Consider the following 13,202-nt stretch of genomic DNA (forward strand, 5'->3'; position numbering starts at 1 on the left):
TCTATGGCATATTTCCTTCACTTTGTCCTTCCCGATTCCTTCCCCTTACTCCACCCCTTAAATCTCGGGACGAGATTTCTTATAGTGGAGGAGATTTGTAACATCCAGATAATTAAGCTACAGTAATCCCATGTTAATGGTGCCGAGTCATCGCAATTACTGTTGCTAATCTTACTTTGGTTCAAACACGAATCAAATTCAACTTCCAAAACAAGTCAAATTGTTATTCCTTCAAACGGTAAAACAAAAATATTCGGTTGGGTTGAAAATATTCACTAGCTAAGTATCATGTGGAAACCAACATCATTTGGATCTCCCTTTAATCCCTAGGAAAATATAAGTGGCCCAGCAACATATTAATTGGCCTTTTCAATTTCTAAAAATGCTTGAACAATTCCTTTGGCTCTGAAGTTTTTTATACAACACTACAATGTTGTGCCTGAATTATATGTTAAGTTTAACGTTCAACTAAATTCATTTGGTCACTCATTTGAATACAAATCAGTAGCTAATTAGATACAGAAAAGGAAAAGGAGAAACCAAAAGAGAAAGGCCCCTCCCCTCCCCCGGGCACTTGGCCCAGATGGCCTGCTGGCCCAGCAGCCCAACTCCCCCCACTCATCCTGTTCCTCCCGCTACAGGAGACAACAGGGGATCGTGGAGGCCATCCATGGCGCCCCAGCCAGGTGCCGGCCATCCATGGCCTCCCCTCTCGTCTACAAGACCCCGACGCCCCTCCTCCCTCCCCGGAACCCTACCTCCAAATCCCCCATCTCCCTCTCCCTCTCCCTCTCAGATTCGCTCTGGCCCCTCTTCTCGATCTGGAGGAAATCGTCGCCGCCGTCGTCATGGGTTCGCCGCCCGCATAGCCAACGAGCACCCCGCAGCAATCCACCACGTCCACCGGCCCCGCCGTTGACTCACTCGTCATCGGCAACAGCGTGTTGGAGTTGGGATCCCCTGCATCGCCCTCGACGTCATCCTCTTCTTCCTCGGGTCGCCGGCAAATCTCGGCGATTCCGGCGAGCCTGCAGCTACTAAGCCGTCACCGGGCCCCCTTGCGCCTCCCCAGTGAGCTCCTCCTCCGAATCCCCCTTACCCCGGTCTCGATCCGTCGTCGTAGTCGCATGTAGGAGCCGGTAGCCGCCATGGCTGTAGTTCAACGTCCGCGTACGTGCTCCTGTTGTTCCTTGCGATGCTTCCGCTGCTGCCCCTGCTCTACCTTGTTGCTTTGCTGCCTGCTGTCGCTACAGCCGGCCCGCCGGCGACCGCATCCACTTCCGCTCGCCAACGGCTACCCCCGCCGTCGCGCGCCCTTGTCGCGACCCGCGCCGTCTGCGTACATCCCGGCGCTGCCCGCTGCTCCCCCGGGCCGTCCACGCGCGCGCCACGCCCGCTCGGCCATGCCCGAGTGCTGCTGCCGCTATTATTTGTGCTCGTTACTGCTGCCTGCTGCTACCCATGCCGCAGCTACTCTTCTCTCCTGCTTCTCTGCTACTGCAGCTTTGCCGCTGCTGGCGCCGCCGCCGCTGTCGTGGCTGCTTGCCTCCTGCTGCGCCGCGTCTTGCTCCTGCTCTGCTGCTGTTCCTAGCCACTACCTCTGCTGCTCCATGTTGCCCGCGCTAGCGCATGCTCGCGGCTGTCCATGCACCTCGTGTGCGTGCTGGCCATGGTCGTGTGCCTGTGTGTGCACAACCAAGTGCATGATGGCCGTGGCAACACAGCCATGGGCATAGCCGGTTGTACCACTGCCACATGTGGCTGGCCGTTTTATTAATCTAATTAGGTATTAGTGGTAACTTTAGATACTAATTAGAGTATGTCTTGTGGGTCCCCTTGCTAAATAAACCTTTTTAGTACTTTGGTTAAAATATCAGTCTATGACAGGTGGACCAGTCAACACCTTGACCAGTCAACTGCTAAGTCAGCAGTTGACCACGCCTACATGTCAGCCTCTCCATGCCACTACTGGGTACACTCTCTGTGTACCAGTAGCAATTTAACAATTTATTTTCGAATTAAAATAATTCCAAAAAATTAGAAAATCATTTAAAACTTTAAAAAAATCATAGAAAATTATCCGTAACTCGGATGGAAAAGTTTTATATATGAAAGTTGCTCAGAACGACGAGACAAATCAGAATACGCGGTCCGTTCGCCCACCACACATCCCTAGCATAGCGAACATGCAACATTCCCCCTCCGGTCATCTGTCTGACACATGTCCGGAACTGGGAAAGCATTCCCGGTTGCAATGCCCCTTCACCCATATCGTGTAGCCATATGTTAGGTCACACCCGGCACATCATATTGCCATGTTATGCTTTCTGATGTTATCTTTGCTTTATATTTACTGTTTCTTCCCCCTCTTCTCTATGGTAGACCCCGAGACCGATGTTGATGCCCTTGTGATCGACTACGTCGACGACGACACTTCTTCCTTTTCAACAGAGTTTCCAGGCAAGCAAACCCCCCTTGAGCATTCTGATATCGCACATTTCTTTCCCTCTCATGCTTGCATTAGAACTGCTACTGCTCTCTGTATGATCCTACTCCGATGCATAGCCTGTTTTTGTTACCTGTTTTCATACCTTACCTGATTATTCTAAACTGCTTAGTATAGGTTGGTTAGCGATCCATCAGTGACCCCCTTGTCCCAGTTGCCCTGCTTTATGTTCGATGACTCGATCAACGTGACCGACTTCCAGGCCCCGACACCGCACATCACCCCCCCTTAGTTGTACGACTTTGCAGAGTTACCATCGAGTGTCGAGGGTGTGGAACCTCTTACATCACTCCTGATGAGACCTCTGTAGTGTAGCTATTCGGTCGTGGTCATCGAGGGTGATTTCCTCCTTAACCACTTCTGATACGGCTCTGTCGTGAAACCCCACAAGTGTGAACCTCGAGGGTGCATCCTCTTACGTTCACCTTGATGATTACATCGAGTGGAATTCATCGGGGGTGATTCCCCGGGTTTTCCCATTGATGTTTGGACACAGGGATACTTGGACTTTACAACTGTTACTTGGAAAGGCAGGTCGACCCTGAGGGGTACCCGCGAGTGATGTGGAGTCGGGTTGATCGGGAAGGTGCTGCTGGTAACGTAGCAGAAATTCAAAATTTTCTACGCAACACCAAGATCAATCTATGGAGTAATCTAGCAACGAGGAAAGGTGAGTGCATCTACATACCCTTGTAGATCGCTAAGCGGAAGCGTTCAAGTGAACGGGGTTGATGGAGTCGTACTCGTCGTGATTCAAATCACCGGAGATCCTAGTGCCGAACGGACGACACCTCCGCGTTCAACACACGTGCAGCCCGGTGACGTCTCCTACGCCTTGATCCAGCAAGGGGAGAAGGAGAGGTTGGGAAGACTCCATCCAGCAGCAGCACGACGGCGTGGTGGTGGTGGAGGAGCGTGGCAATCCTGCAGGGCTTCGCCAAGCACCGCGGGAGAGGAGGAGGGAGAGAGGCAGGGTTGCGCCATGGAGAGGTCAAAACTCATGTGTTGACAGCCCCAAAGTCCTCAAGTATATATAGGGAAGAGGGAGGGGGTGCGCCCCCTTTAGGGTTTCCACCCCAAGGGGTGCGGCAGCCCCAAACCCATGTAGGGTGGCGGCCAAGGGGGGGAGAGGGGAAACTTGCCCCCCAAGCTAGGTGAAGGTGCCCCCTCCCCAAACCCTAGGCGCCTTGGGCCCTTGTGGGGGGCGCACCAGCCCACCTGGGGCTGGTCCCCTCCCACACATGGCCCATGCAGCCCTCCGGGGCTGGTGGCCCCACTTGGTGGACCACCGGGACCCTCCCGGTGGTCCCGGTACATTACCGATAAAACCCAAAACTTTTCCGGCGACCAAAACAGGACTTCCCATATATAAATCTTTACCTCCGGACCATTCCGGAACTCCTCGTGACGCCTGAGATCTCATCCGGGACTCCGAACAACATTCAGTAACCATGTATATCTATTCCCTATAACCCTAGCGTCATCGAACCTTAAGTGTGTAGACCCTACGGGTTCGGGAACCATGCGGACATGACCGAGACAACTCTTCGCCCAATAACCAACAACGGGATCTGGATACCCATGTTGGCTCCCACATGTTTCACGATGATCTCATCGGATGAACCACGATGTCAAGGATTCAATCAATCCCGTATTCAATTCCCTTTGTCTAGCGGTACGATACTTGCCCGAGATTCGATCATCGGTATCCCGGTACCTTGTTCAATCTCGTTACCGGCAAGTCTCTTTACTCGTTCCGTAACACATCATCCCGTGATCAACTCCTTGATCACATTGTGCACATTATGATGATGTCCCACCGAGTGGGCCCAGAGATACCTCTCCGTTTACACAGAGTGACAAATCCCAGTCTCGGTTCGTGCCAAACCAACAGACACTTTCGGAGATACCTGTAGTGTACCTTTATAGCCACCCAGTTACGTTGTGACGTTTGGCACACTCAAAGCACTCCTACGGTATCCGGGAGTTGCACAATCTCATGGTCTAAGGAAATGATACTTGACATTAGAAAAGCTTTAGCATACGAACTACACGATCTTTGTGCTAGGCTTAGGATTGGGTCTTGTCCATCACATCATTCTCCTAATGATGTGGTCCTGTTATCAACGACATCCAATGTCCATGGTCAGGAAACCGTAACCATCTATTGATCAACGAGCTAGTCAACTAGAGGCTTACTAGGGACATGGTGTTGTCTATGTATCCACACATGTATCTGAGTTTCCTATCAATACAATTCTAGCATGGATAATAAACGATTATCATGAACAATGAAATATATAATAATAACTAATTTATTATTGCCTCTAGGGCATATTTCCAACAGTCTCCCACTTGCACTAGAGTCAATAATCTAGTTCACATCGCCATGTGATTAACACTCACAGGTCACATCGCCATGTGACCAACATCCAAAGAGTTTACTAGAGTCACTAATCTAGTTCACATCACTATGTGATTAATACTCAATGAGTTCTGGGTTTGATCATGTTATGCTTGTGAGAGAGGTTGTAGTCAACGGGTCTTGCCATATTCAGATCCCTATGTATTTCGCAAAACTTTATATCGTAGATGCTGCTACCACGTTCCACTTGGAGCTACTCCAAATTATTGCTCCATTATATGTATCCGGTATCTCTACTCAGAGCTATTTGGATAGGTGTCAAGCTTGCATCGACGTAACTCTTTATGTCGAACTCTTTATCACCTCCATAACCGAGAAACATTTCCTTATTCCTCTAAGGATAATTTTGACCGCTATCTGGTGATCTACTCCTAGATCACCTTTGTACCCTCTTGCCAGACATGTGGCAAGGCACACATCAGGTGCGGTACTCATCATGGCATACCGTATAGAGCCTATGACAAAAGCATAGGGGACGACCTTCGTCCTTCCTCTTTCTTCTGCCGTGGTCAATCTTTGAGTCTTACTTATCTTCACACCTTACAACTTAGGTAAGAACCCCTTCTTTGACTGATCTATTTTGAACTCTTTCAAAAACATGTCAAGGTGTGCGTTCTTTGAAAGTATCATCAGGCGTCTTGATCTATCTCTATAGATCTTGATGCCCAGTATGTAAGCAGCTTTATCCAGGTCTTCCTTTGAAAATCACTCTTCAAACAACCGTTTATGCTTTCCAGAAATTCTACATTATTTCAGATCAACAATATGTCATCCACATATACTTATCAAAAATATTGTAGTGCTCCCACTCACTTTCTTGTAAATACAAGTTTCTAGCAAACATTGTATAAACCTAAAAGCTTTGATCACTCCATCAAAACATATATTCCGATTCCGAGATGCTTGCTCTAGTCCATAGAAGGATTGCTGGAGCCAGCATACCTTTTAGCATCCTTAGGATCGACAAAACCTTTTATTGTATCACATACAACTTTTCTTACGAAAACTGGTAAGAAAACTTGTTTTGACATCCATCTGTAAGATTTCATAATCAAAAAATACAACTAATGCTAACATGATTCTGACGGACTTAAGCATCGCTACGGGTGAGAAATTCTCATCATAGTCAACTCCTTGAACTTTTGAAAAAGACTCTTTCCCACAAGTCGAGCTTCATAGACGGTAACATTACCGCCCACGTCCGTCTTCTTCTTAAAGATCCATTTATCTCAATGTCTTGCCGATCATCGGCCAAGTCCACCAAAGTCCATACATGGATCCTATCTCGGATTTCATGGCTTCTAACCATTTGTCGGAATACGGGCCCACCATCGCTTCTCCATAGCTCGTAGGTTCATTGTTGTCTAACAACATGATATCTAAGATAGGATTACCGTACCACTTAGGAGTAGTACATATCCTTGTCGACCTACGAGGTTCGATAGCAACTTGATCCGAAGCTTCATGATCACTATCATTAACTTCCTATTCAACAGACGTAGGTGCCACAGAAAACATCTTTTTGTGTTGCATCATTCTCTGGTTGAAATAAAGGTTTGACAACCTCATCAAGTTCTATCTTCCTCCCACTCAATTCTTTCGAGAGAAACTCCTTCTCGAGAAAGGACCCGTTCTTAGCGACAACAATTTTCCCTCGGATCTGAGATAGAAGGTATACCCTACTGTCACCTTTGGGTATCCTATGAAGATGTGTTTGTCCGCTTTGGGTTCGAGCTTCTCCGGCTGAAGCCTTAAGCATCGCAGCCCCAAACATTAAGAAACGACAACTTTGGCTTCTTGCCAAACCAATGTTCATACGACGTCGTCTCAACGGACTTAGATGGTGTCCTATATAAAGTGAATGCAGCTGTCTCTAACGCATAACCTCAAAATGAAAACGGTAGATTGGTAAGAGACATCATAGATCACACCATATCTCATAAGGTTCGATTACGACGTCCGGACACACCATTACCTTGTGGTGTTCAGGTGGCTTCAACTGCGAAACAATTCCACAATGTCTTAAGTGATTGCCAAACTCATAACTCAGAAAATCCCCTTTTGATCAGATCGTAGGAACATGATCTTCTTTGTTATGATGATTCTTAACTTCACTCTGAAATCGCTTGAACTCTTCAAACGTTTCAGACTTGTGCTTCATTAAGTAAATATACCTATATCTACTCAAATCGTCAGTGAAGATGAGAAAATAGCGATATCCACCGCACGCTTCAATTCTCATTGGATCACACGCATCAGCATGCATGATCTCCAACAAGTCACTTGCTCGTTTCATTGTACTTGAAAACGGGGTCTTAGTCATCCTGCCCATGAGGCATGGCTCGCATGTGTCAAGCGATTCAAAATCAAGTGACTCCAAACATCCATCGACATGGAGTTTCTTCATGCATCTTACGCCAATATGACTTAAGCGGCAGTGCCACGAGAAAGTGGTACTATCATTATTAACTCTACATCTTTTGGCATGAACATGTGTATTACCATGACCGAGATTCAATGAACCATTCACATAGGGTGCATGACCATGAAAGGTATCATTCATGTAAAACAGAATAACCATTATTCTCTAACTTAAATGAATGACCGTATTGCAATGAACATGATCTAATCATATTCATGCTCAACGTAGACACCTGATAACATGTATCTAGGTTCAATACTAATCCTGAAGGCAGATGGAGCGTGCGATGGTGATCTCATCAACTTTGGAAACACTTCCAACACACATCGTCACCTCGCCCTTAGCCAGTCTCCGTTTAGTCCGTAGCTTTTGCTTCAAGTCACCAATAATAGCAACTGAACCGGTATCCAATACCCAGGTGCTACTAGGAGTACTAGTGAGGTACACATTAATAACACGTATATACTTTGTTGAAGTTGCCAGCCTTCTTATCTACCATGCATTTGGGGTAATTCCGCTACCAGTGACCGTCCCCTTTACAATAGAAGCACTTAGTCTCGGGTTTGGGTTCAACCTTGGGTTCCTTTACTGGAGCGGCAACTGGTTTGCCATCCATGAAGTTTTCCTTCTAGCCCTTGCCCTTCTTGAAACCAGTGGTCTTATTAAACCATCAACACTTGATGCTCCTTCTTGATTTCTACCTTTTGCGGTCTTAAGCACCGCGAACAGCTCCGGGATCAACTCCATCCCTTGCATGTCATAGTTCATCACGAAGATCTAGTAGCTTAGTGATAGTGGCTAGAGAACTCTATCAATCACTATCTTATCTGGAAGTTTAACTCCCACTTGATTTAAGTGATTGTAGCACCCAGACATTCTAAGCACATGCTCACTAGCTGAGCTATTCTCCTCCATCTTGTTGGCAAAAGAACTTGTCAGAGGTCTCACACCTCTTAACACGGGCATGAGCCCGAAATCCCAATTTCAGCTCTTGGAACATCTCATATGTTCTATGGCGTTCAAAACGTCATTGGAATCCCGATTCTAAGCCGTAAAGTATGGTGCACTAAACTATCAAGTAGTCATCATGATGTGTCCGTCAGGTGTTCACAACATCCACAGACGACGTTGTAGGGGTTTGCACATCGAGCGGTGCATCAAAGACGTAAGCCTTCTGTGTAGCAGTGAGGACACTCCTCGGACTACGGACCTAGTCCGCATCAGTGCTTACAATATCTTTCAACTTGGTCTTTCTCTAGGAACGTATTGAAACAGGGAGCTACAACGTGAGCTATTTATCTACAACATATTTGCAAAGACAATTTAGACTATGTTCATGATAATTGAGTTCATTTAATGAACTCCCACTCAGATAGACATCCCTCTAGTCATCTAAGTGAAACATGATCCGAGTCAACTAGGCCGTGTCCGATCATCACGTGAGACGGACTAGTCAACATCGGTGAACATCTACATGTTGATCGTATCTTCTATACGACTCATGCTCGACCTTTCGGTCTTCCGTGTTCCGAGGCCATGTATGTACATGCTAGGCTCGTCAAGTCAACCTAAGTGTATTGCGTGTGTAAATCTGGCTTACACCCGTTGTATTCGAATGTTAGAATCTATCACACCCGATCATCACATGGTGCTTCGAAACAACGAACCTTCGCAACGGTGCACAGTTAGGGGGAACACCTTTCTTGAAATTTTAGTGAGGGATCATCTTATTTAAGCTACCGTCGTTCTAAGCAAATAAGATGTAAAACATGATAAACATCACATGCAATCCAATAGTGACATGATATGGCCAATATCATTTTGCTCCTCTCGATCTCCATCTTCGGGGCTCCATGATCATCGTTGTCACCGGCATGACACCATGATCTCCATCATCATGATCTCCATCATTGTGTCTTCTTGAAGTTGTCTCGTCATCTATTACTTCTACTACTATGGCTAACGCTTTAGCAATAAAGTAAAGTAATTACATGACGTTTATGTTGACACGCAGGTCATAAATAAATTAAGACAACTCCTATGGCTCCTGCCGGTTGTCATACTCATCGACATGCAAGTCGTGATTCCTATTACAAGAACATGATCAATCTCATACATCACATATATCATTCATCACATCCTTTTGGCCATATCACATCACACGGCATATGCTGCAAAAACAAGTTAGACGTCCTCTAATTGTTGTTGCAAGTTTTTACGTGGCTGCTATAGGTTTCTAGCAAGAACGTTTCTTACCTACGCGAAAACCACAACGTGATATGCCAACTTTTATTTACCCTTCATAAGGACCCTTTTCATCGAATCCGATCTGACTAAAGTGGGAGAGACAGACACCCGCTAGCCACCTTATGCAACTAGTGCATGTCAGTCGGTGGAACCAGTCTCACGTAAGAGTACGTGTAAGGTCGGTCCGGGCCGCTTCATCCCACGATGCCGCCGAATCAAGATAAGACTAGTAACGGCAAGCAAATTGACAAAATCGACGCCCACAACAACTTGTGTTCTACTCATGCATAGAAACTACGCATAGACCTAGCTCATGATGCCACTGCTGGGTAACGTAGCAGAAATTCAAAATTTTCTACACAACACCAAGATCAATCTATGGAGTAATCTAGCAACGAGGAAAGGTGAGTGCATCTACATACCCTTGTAGATCGCTAAGCGGAAGCGTTCAAGTGAACGGGGTTGATGGAGTCGTACTCGTCGTGATTCAAATCACCGGAGATCCTAGTGCCGAACGGACGGCACCTCCGCGTTCAACACACGTGCAGCCCGGTGACGTCTCCTACGCCTTGATCCAGCAAGGGGAGAAGGAGAGGTTGGGAAGACTCCATCCAGCAGCAGCACGACGGCGTGGTGGTGGTGGAGGAGCGTGGCAATCCTGCAGGGCTTCGCCAAGCACCGCGGGAGAGGAGGAGGGAGAGAGGCAGGGCTGCGCCATGGAGAGGTCAAAACTCATGTGTTGGCAGCCCCAAAGTCCTCAAGTATATATAGGGAGAGGGAGGGGGTGCGCCCCCTTTAGGGTTTCCACCCCAAGGGGTGCGACAGCCCCAAACCCATCTAGGGTGGCGGCCAAGGGGGGGAGAGGGGAAACTTGCCCCCCAAGCTAGGTGGAGGCGCCCCCTCCCCAAACCCTAGGCGCCTTGGGCCCTTGTGGGGGGCGCACCAGCCCACCTGGGGCTGGTCCCCTCCCACACTTGGCCCATGCAGCCCTCCGGGGCTGGTGGCCCCAGTTGGTGGACCGGTGGTCCCGGTACATTACCGATAAAACCCAAAACTTTTCCGGCGACCAAAACAGGACTTCCCATATATAAATCTTTACCTTCGGACCATTCCGGGACTCCTCGTGACGTCCGGGATCTCATCCGGGACTCCGAACAACATTCGGTAACCATGTATATCTATTCCCTATAACCCTAGCGTCATCGAACCTTAGGTGTGTAGACCCTACGGGTTCGGGAACCATGCAGACATGACCGAGACAACTCTCCGCCCAATAACCAACAGCGGGATCTGGATACCCATGTTGGCTCCCACATGTTCCACGATGATCTCATCGGATGAACCACGATGTCAAGGATTCAATCAATCCCGTATTCAATTCCCTTTGTCTAGCGGTACGATACTTGCCCGAGATTCGATCGTCGGTATCCCGATACCTTGTTCAATCTCGTTACCGGCAAGTCTCTTTACTCGTTCCGTAACACATCATCCCGTGATCAACTCCTTGATCACATTGTGCACATTATGATGATGTCCTACCGAGTGGGCCCAAAGATACCTCTCCGTTTACACGGAGTGACAAATCCCAGTCTCGATTCGTGCCAACCCAACAGACACTTTCGGAGATACCTGTAGTGTACCTTTATAGCCACCCAGTTACGTTGTGACGTTTGGCACACCCAAAGCACTCCTACGGTATCCGGGAGTTGCACAATCTCATGGTCTAAGGAAATGATACTTGACATTAGAAAAGCTTTAGCATACGAACTACACGATCTTTGTGCTAGGCTTAGGATTGGGTCTTGTCCATCACATCATTCTCCTAATGATGTGATCCCGTTATCAACGACATCCAATGTCCATGGTCAGGAAACGTAACCATCTATTGATCAACGAGCTAGTCAACTAGAGGCTTACTAGGGACATGGTGTTGTCTATGTATCCACACATGTATCTGAGTTTCCTATCAATACAATTCTAGCATGGATAATAAACGATTATCATGAACAATGAAATATATAATAATAACTAATTTATTATTGCCTCTAGGGCATATTTCCAACAGGTGCCCGCGAGATACTTACGAGGCGTGGCCGGGCATTCTTAGCCCTTGCCGCAAGTACTCGAGACAGGGCGACGGGGTCACATCTTTCGTGAGTCTCTACTCGTGACCGCACTACCAACACACTAACGGTTTGGATATTTGATCCGAGGGGCCTCTGGCCTGATAGCACTTACCATCACGTGGGCATAGTATGGGTGTTTTGTGTCGTATACATCAGCCGAAGCTTATTAGACGTCAGCGACCGAGCAGCGTGCGCCGGGTTGGACTGGTAAGCACCTGCCTTTTTTAAGGAGGTAGCTAGGTCTGCTCACCGGCCGCCCATGCAACATGCAGGAGTTCCTGGGGCGATGGCCCAAGACCCCTGGGGGCATAGGTTTATCCGGCGTGCTGACCTCTCTATTAAGCCTAGGTCGGGTTGCGGCGTATTGTTTGGCCGAGGACGGGCATGACCCAGGAAAGTGTGTCCGGCCGGAGTTAATCGAGCGTGGTGGGTAAGTTGGTGCACCCCTGCAGGGAAGAAAACATCTATCGATAGCCTGTCCTACGGTAACGGACACTTGGAGTTGTATCCCGATTGGGATTGCTTTCTCGCAGGGAGTCGAGAAAGGATCTCTGGCCGAGGTTGATAACACTACTACTACTTTACATTATGTTGATCTGTACTCTTCTATATGCTGCAAGATGGTTGAAGATGCTAGTCTTCGATAGGCTAGGTTTTCCCCTTCTCTTCTGGCATTCTGCAGTTTAGTCCACAGATATAGCCCATTTCCTTTGATACAGATGCATACTTAGTTTAGATCTGATGTAAGTCTTGCGAGTACTTTGGATGAGTACTCACGGTTGCTTTGCTACCTCTTTTTCCCCTATACCCGGTTGTTGCGAACAGATGACGGATCCCAGGAGCCAAACGACACCACTGATGACTACTACTACCCCGAGGGTGCCTACTACTACGTGATGGCCGCTGACGACCTGGAGTAGTTAGGAGGCTCCCGGGCAGGAGGCCTTGCCTTTTCGATCAATGTTGCTTTTGTGCTAGCCTTCTTAAGGCAAAACTTGTTTAACTTATGTCTGTACTCAGATATTGTTGCTTCCGCTGACTCTTGTGTATTCGAGCTCATGTATTCGAGCCCTTGAGGCCCCTGGCTTGTAATATAAAGCTTGTATTATTTTAATTTGTGTCTAGAGTTGTGTTGTGATATCTTCCCGTGAGTCCTTGATCTTGATCGTACACATTTGCGTGTATGATTAGTGTATTATTGAATCGGGGGCGTCACATTGCTGGTATAGTAGTTTTCCCAAATGTAGTCCATGTTTTTTCAATTTTACAGCTATTTGAGGGCCCAACGCGATTTTCTAGCCAATCTTCTCGATGTTTTCTTGATAGCCATGATCATCCTATATGCAAAAGGGCAGATAAAACACCATTCTTTTCAAAATTCCACGTCGAGAAGTCCTCTATGGTTCGGGTGCACACTGGAATCTGCAAGATAGCGGCTATATCATATGGCAAGTAAATTTGCTCAACAAGTTGTGC

General features: G+C 47.4%; 1 long non-coding RNA gene across 1 annotated transcript; it reads left to right on the top strand.

The window, feature by feature from the left end:
- Positions 1-644: 644 nt before the first annotated feature.
- LOC147958343 (uncharacterized) lies at positions 645-12,840 on the top strand. The gene is made up of 3 exons (XR_015610867.1): positions 645-1,071; positions 2,383-2,460; positions 12,552-12,840. It is a non-coding gene; the product is annotated as an uncharacterized LOC147958343 (long non-coding RNA).
- Positions 12,841-13,202: the final 362 nt, after the last annotated feature.

This window comes from Triticum urartu, chromosome 7A, assembly GCF_056163025.1.
Source record: "Triticum urartu cultivar PI428250 chromosome 7A, HENAU_Tu73, whole genome shotgun sequence".
Lineage (NCBI taxonomy): Eukaryota > Viridiplantae > Streptophyta > Magnoliopsida > Poales > Poaceae > Triticum > Triticum urartu.